The following is a 7916-nucleotide window of genomic DNA, read 5'->3' on the forward strand; positions in this document are numbered from 1 at the left end:
ATAGAAAATAAAAAGAGTTAAAAAATTAAAGTCGTTGAATAATTAGAAATAAATCAAATTCAAGTTTCCACGTATATTCGTATGTGCTACGTAAATTGATTTTAGTTATTCGAATTTTGTAATTAACAAAACTGATATTTACTATACGTAAATTACATTCTTACATTTACAAAACCATAACACTCTTTCTTCCCTTCCCTTCACGAAAACTTGAGCTCGTTCCTGAAATTTGAACACGAAAGAAGAATTAATATCTTTTATCGGAAAATGAGCCACGCAATAAATAAAAATATCGGACGCATAATTCTTGTATCATTTTTTTTTTCCTACACAAATCTCTCTCCGTGCAATCTCTTTCGCTCGCTCGGCGATTTACTATGACGAACGCTGTTAAATGTTACCAGACAATGTCCAGTCGGCTAAATCGGCTAATCGCGCTCGTTCGATCGCCATTGCCTATCGCGCGGCGCGGCGCGGCGCGGCGCGAAGTACGCGACGGTTTCGTCTTATAAATTATTGCGGTTTCTCGACTCTCCGCGGGTTACACGGAGGGTCCTTCAGGCGAGCTGCTACCTTGGAGCACAACCTGACGAGTGGTGTCCTGACAAGCAGCCTGTTGCGTGACCCCGAGCGATCAATATCTGTGCGAGCGCAACACCCGGCAACTGCTCCTCGTATCTTCGTATAAACTGACGTACGCGCCCTTCTCGTACGCCACACCGCGTTTCCCTTTTCTCTCAGTTTAATCTTTTCCTTGCTTGAAGAAGGCTGCCGTGTATACGCGATAACGGCCAGGTAACTTATCGTTTCATATTAGACGCCAAACTGGTAGCGCGCGAGGTATTCGATGAGAATTTTTGCGAAGGCTCCGATCGAAAAGCTGTGCGGTCTCTCGCCGTATCGGCGTCGCGTCGATGTGTGAAACGTTGCGAGACGAAGATTTTTCAAACCGCCCTGTTTCAATCTCATTTCAATTTTCTCTAAAAATGCTTCCTTTGAATAAAAGAGCAGAAAAATGACGAGTAGAACATTTGGAGCGGAAAAAGCTTACAGATGCGACAAGATTTTTCTATAGACCGTCTGAGATTTTTCTTTATCAGGTATTTTAGTCATTAGATGGATTGAACTTTCTACAGCAATTACAGTTCTATATAGCTAAATTGACTAGATTATTACGTCTAACACAATTAATTCTTTCGAAAGTTTATCTAGTTTGTGAATTAATTATTTTATTTGTATTTTATCGCAGAATAGTTTCCAACATTTGCATTTATAAAAACAATTCTATAAGTAATAGAAAGTATCATTTATCGTTAAAACATTACTAATTTGAATATTGGTAAAAGTTCATAAAATGATTCACTTTTGTACGTCATATAATAGCACACAGCTTGAGAATTAAAAATAGTTGTTCTATCGGCGAAAATTTTTTTCATAAACGCAAATAAAGTTAAGTTTAAATAGGATAGCAGTTTCGTTATTTTGCTGCTCACTTGTACCGTGCTTCCGAGAGCTCTTTGTTTAATATGTCTCTCTCTCTCTCTCTCTCTCTCTCTCTCTCTATCTTTCTCTCTTATCTCTTAGAGTTCAAGAAGTTTCAGAAGTTTCAGAAGAGTCCTTTTCATTTTACGTGTGTAAAGTACGTAGGCATACTTTATCTCAATAAAAAAAAGAGAATAAAGTGTTCCGGTAGGAATAATTTTTTATTAAATACAAAGACTAAGAAAAAGAGAGAGCAGGAAAGAATCGTAACACTTGGACGTATATCTTTTTACTTAAACTTCGTTTAATTATGCAATATCTTAATGAAGAAATATGGTGATATAGACGTTCGACGAAGTCCGTCTTTCGAAATTAACGGTGGCGCTTATTGCGCGTCGTCACGTTTGTAAATGTCAGTTAACACAAAGGAAGAGACAACAGAGTTTGGAATAGAAATCAAATGTTGGAATAGAAATTAAATATGTTCTTTTCATTAAATATGTATATATATTGTATGTATACACGCATACGCGCTCTTACACACACACACACACACACACAAAATTCTATACATTTTCATTCATCTATTACATATTAAATGATATATTAAATAGTATATTAAATAATAAGCAACATTAGTGTACTTATAGTGGTGAATTCTATTCACAGATATATCATTTTAACTATCTGATATATGTTCAAATGTTTCAAGTGTAGATCTATAATTTATGTATAAATTTATTTAAATATGCGGAGAGATTACGATTTCCTTATTTATAAAAAAATTTCATATATCTTTAATTGACATTTCTTTTTCTTGATAGCGCTTTTTATTAATTTCTTTTTCCTATTTTTCATATACATTTAGTAAGTATATACAATATAAAAAGTATATACGAATATGAGGGCTTGATATTGATTTGTTCACATATCTAAATAAGTGTAAAACGTTGGGTGCTTTTCAATTAGTGACACAAGTCAACACAAGTGTCGTTCTATCTTTGTTATTCTCTGAATGGCGAGAAAGATAGAATGATACGTACTTGTGTCGGTTTGTATCACTAAATAAAAAATACCCATTATGTACGAAAACATGATAAATAATAAAGTAATTATTAATTTATATAAATATTTTACAATTTATAACAATTATAAAAATGTCGTTACTTCATATAACTTAAATATTTTTGATTTATAACTCATAGGCTTTCAATTCGTTGAGTCGATATTTATAGACTTCAATCTATTATTTAAATGTCAAAAAAAGAGATGGTTAAAGCTAAATACATTTTGTGGGTCATGATGTATATTTAGCAAATTTATTTGTCAGATTCGCTGCTCGTGCTCCAGTTCGTAGTTTTATTTATAACTTAACTCGCAAATGTCATTTGCGAAGGATGTTATTCAGTGACAGAACTAATAGGTGCTGATCATCGATTCTACTATTTCTTTGTTAATTTATGTACATGTTCTGCTCGACGTATTAAATTCGATAACGTATAACAAAAGTATTGATTTATTATTTCTCTATTAATCTGATATGAAATATAAAACTAACAATGACATTTTATATAATGAAATAATATTATTATTTATTTTGAGTTTCCATACGAAGTTTGTGCAAGTTCTAATTCTATTGAAGAATATTTCAAGAAATTATATCAATTTGCTTGCAAAGTGCATGAGAAAATTGAAAGAGACTTTTATTCTACTAAAGATTGTAATATCTAAATTTATGCAGTATTTCCGATACAGAATAAATTCGAAACGTATGGCATCGTTGGAAAATAAACTGACGTATCTTCCTATGAAGAATTCCAATCGACACGTTGTTAAGGTTATCACGGTTAAGGTATAAAGTAAATTTTTATTCATAAATCTAATCTGCAACAAACTTTTACGAAAGTTTTAGATGAATCGGCAATCTTGCCTGTATTGCATTTACGTTTCTTTATTCAGTTTTGCATTGCGATAGGAAACTCGTCCTGACAGAGTCATTGCTTGTGGTCATTGTTTAAGCAAATGACGGAGGCAGGTAGCTGACCGTGTTAAGGGACAATCATATCGAGCCAGTGAACTCAGGGTCTTTATCCACAATCCCGGGGAAAACCCTGGACTTTTAAGGGTTGGCCTCTGTGTCCTGGAAATGACGCGCAAAGAAGCTACCGGAGCAACCTGCACGAGGGTGGACCGAGGTTGCCAGCAGGTGGCAGGTTCGCCGCGTATCGATTTCTTACGAATCTACCCGGGCTCGGAATCACTGGGGTGGTTCACGCAAGTAGCTCGACAAATCTACGTGATCGCTCTTGCAAAAAGATAGCGGATAGGTCCTAAGGCAGATGCACTACACTGATGTGTGTCGTTAAAGCGGCAAGAAACCTTTCGAGAGCGATAAAGTGACCTTGTGTACTTGCTTAGGTGGTTTCTCAATGAATACATCATACTCGTATATTGTTAGAAAAATTACAATTTACGATTCTTAATCGGTGTTTATTAATGTTTTATACTTATGTGTGTAAGGACTAATCAATATATTCGAGAAATACGCGAGAAAAATAACGGAAAATGACGGAGTATTACTTTGCAAGCTGTATCCAAGACATTTCTGCGTAATATTAATTCAAAATTATCAAGCAGCCAATATTGTGAGTTAATTTACGGCTAAAAATTATAATTATATTATTATTGATAACACACACAAGTTTTACACATTACTATCCAATGTCAGCTTACATTGGCTTGCGTTATTGACTTATTTTGATTTATTTCTTTGAATTTATTTCTTATTATTTAATATAGATGTTGTTGTTTATCTTTTTATGTTCTACTATTTCTTATAATTCTTAAAGCTTAGATATTGCTTGAAGTAAGAGAGGATGAAATAAATCATGGTTTTCTCTTTTTTTGTTCTCTTTTATGTCTCAATTGTAATTTAATCTCAATTTAAAGTATAGTATGTGAATATATTTGTCGTATATCTACATCGTTTGGAATAAAATAATGAAAATTTCATTCCTCCGATTTCTGAAATTAGTGCAACGTAGTATTGTTAGTAGTATATATTTGACTGTGTCTCTTCAGGAACTTATTAGAATAAGGATCGAGAGAATTAATCACTGTTAAGACGAATCAATTACATATAATTATATATAATTATATATATATATATATATATATATATTGATAAGAAAAATATTATTGTAAAGTTCTCAGTCTGCAAAGATATTTTAACATTCTTTACTACAATGATTATTAAATTATTTATTATAATAAGTATAATATTATAATAGATTTTTTAAAATCTATTAGTATTTCCTTGTACACTTACTTTGATCGATATTATTAGGAAATAGTTTTTTAGACGTACATTTATGACATAAGTAACATACTCGAGCTTCTTGTTTGTTAGTGATTTATCATTGCTTTCATCATCTATTTTATTGTTATTGTTATTAATGCGTCATCCAAAAACGTTTATATATCATACGTAACACGCATTGCTGCTCTTTGATCATCGCGAAGAAGCACAATGTTAGGAATATGAAGGCGAACTTGTCCGACCGATTTCTTTACTCACCTGAAAAAAGATGAAGGTTCTTGCTGAAACAGACAGCTTAAAAATTGCATTTTAGGCGATACAATTGTCGTATAATCCGTCGTACGTGGATGAAAGGTCAGAGCGTGTCAGAATCTTCGTCTGAGTCGATCTGTGTGCAAATGAAGAAGAACCATCGTTGAAAGTATAGAATAAAGGCTGCGAGAGTCTAGTGACGTAAACAATGACCTGCATGTTGGCCCTGGTTATTTTCGCTTGCTTCGCAATTTCCGATTCTATCGCCCATTCTTCGTCCCAGTCTCGTTTCACGAAAAATTTTTGCTTAGTTGCTGACGATTACATTAAATTTATGACATTCCAATACACTTGGTATTGTAATCTTTTCTATAAGAGTACAAAATTCAGCCTCGATCATTGATAATCTCGTTACGAGTTTTGATAGAACATATAATATATGTATAATCAATCTTGGCTTTCGCCTTCGTTTCATCGAAAACACTTGAAGAAAGTGGAAAATGATTAATTGCAACATGAAAATTTTAATCTTCGAGACATAATTTACGTGAGTTCTCTCTATTATTGTGGTTGATAGTTTTGAGCAACTTTTAATGGTGAGATTTATTTAATAAAATTAATAGAACATATTTTATATTAGTTATACGAGGTAAATTCTATGAAAATAATAGAAAAATATTTTTTATGAAAATACTGGAATAATAATAGTAGATTTAGCTTTAATGGAAGATATTTTTGAAATTGTACGAATTGGACAAGTATAGCAAGCTGAAGTATAAAATGAGACTATTCGATAATCACTTTCCTCTTAGAAAACTGTAGTCTAAAATAATTTTTTCTTAATTGAAGTATTTCTTCTAACACTTAAATATGTTTAGTTTAAATATATGGACATTGTAATTTAAAATTATAGAGAAGTCTTTTGTTATAAAAAATCATATATGTTACGTTTAACAGACATATTTTTATTTGTAAATTATAGATAAGAATACAAGAAAGACAATAAAATTAGTATATTAAATATATTCTGTCCGAATGTGACTATCCTTAATATCTAAAATATTCTTTTTTTATTTTCATAGAATTTAGCTTGTATAACTAATATAAAATATTTTTTTTTTACCTTATTAAATTAAATTAATAAATCTCATCAACATTAAAAGTTTATCAAAACTATCAACATACAATAATAAAGAAAACTCACGTAAATTATATCTCAAAGATGAAAATTTTTATGTCGCAATTAATCATTTTCCACTTTATCTATGTTTGTAAAAAGAGTTTACATTCTTTTAATGTGTATAATATAATCGAATAATTGAGGTAGCGAGCAATGTGTTACCAGATTAGAAAAGAAAATTTAATTTTGTAATACTCTGTCTTTTAAATTATCTAGCATATTATTTACTTTATCTGTAAAATGTAAAAATCAAGTTTAAATGTAATCGAATTTACAGCAGTGTAGCATCTCGTAATATAAATGTGTTTATTTGTTCGTTCAGTTGGAATTTAGTGATCGTATACTAACTGGTAGCAGTCAATATAATATTCATGAATGGACTACAAAGAGAATATATGGAATATATGTGCTACTTACAGCATTGTGCATATTACCGTAGATTATAAAGGTAAAATAGGAGGACCGATTATAATGTGTGCGTATTCTAGTAATAGCGAGTTACCGAATACAATTTGCTCGCTAACATTAAAAATTGAGATCAATTAGAGCCAGAGAGCGGTTTTGGCTTGCGATGAATTATGGTGCTACTGGCAAGAGATAATCAATTAATTCTGATTTATGTCAAGTTCTTATCAAAATCGGAAACAGTATACTTTGTATTCTAATAACTGAGTAAAATTTAAACGTAGGTAAATATATTATTGAGTATACAATGTACTACAATGAAGTAAAATTTTTAAATATATTGGTATTCTTTCTTTTCTACTTCAAAAGCTTTTCTCTTACCAAGGTTTCTTTTCAGATAATCACTAATTAATCAAATCTAATCAGCTGTACTTTTTTAACAAATAGATTAAAATAGATATGTTAAAAATGAAATTATTTTCTTCTATCAAATTTTAATTGTTTATAATTTTTACATATCGATTATATTATCGATTGATTTTGAATTTTTCAAGTTTTTAAAGGACTTAAGATTAAGTGTTACATGTGAATCTTTCGTTAAAACTGGCTCTCTGTTATTGTTATTATTGTTTATCATTATTATTTATCATTGTTGATTAGAAATCTAGAAATTTAATCAAACCAAAATTGCTTAAAATATGCATGAGTGAACCAATTCTGTAGCGCAATCATTCTATTTGACTGTAATCAGTCATTGTTATAACGAGTGCGCAAATTCTACGAGATGAGATGACCTTGAACTTTGATCTAACGAGATTGAATGTAATTCATGGGCAAGTCCAAATTTTCAATCTTCAAGTGCGCATTAAACACGATGAACAAACTGATTGCCGAGTGCATCCTGTCTGACAAGGTGCGGGCGTCTTTTACTTGTGCCATCAGAGTAACTTACAAATGGTGCAATTGTCGGCGGAAGACGCTCGTTATATCCCCTCAACCGAACCAACCAATCGTTATTATCTTAACTCATGATCATTGCATGGTTCAATATCTCTAACTGCAATGAGATAATGGACAATTTTTCTCATCTCACGCGTTTTGCCTTTTGGATTTTAAAGATTGTAATTTTTACATACATATAGAATAATACACTAAAGAGCAGTATAATATCAATAAATATTATTTTTATAAAAAGAATTGATTACAAGATTAGATAAACTAAAGAGATGCATTGGGAGCTTGTGTTAATGGTCAACATGTGAGAAATATATATATATA

The sequence above is a fragment of the Trachymyrmex septentrionalis genome, unplaced genomic scaffold (assembly GCF_001594115.1).
Source record: "Trachymyrmex septentrionalis isolate Tsep2-gDNA-1 unplaced genomic scaffold, Tsep1.0 scaffold80, whole genome shotgun sequence".
Classification (NCBI taxonomy): domain Eukaryota; kingdom Metazoa; phylum Arthropoda; class Insecta; order Hymenoptera; family Formicidae; genus Trachymyrmex; species Trachymyrmex septentrionalis.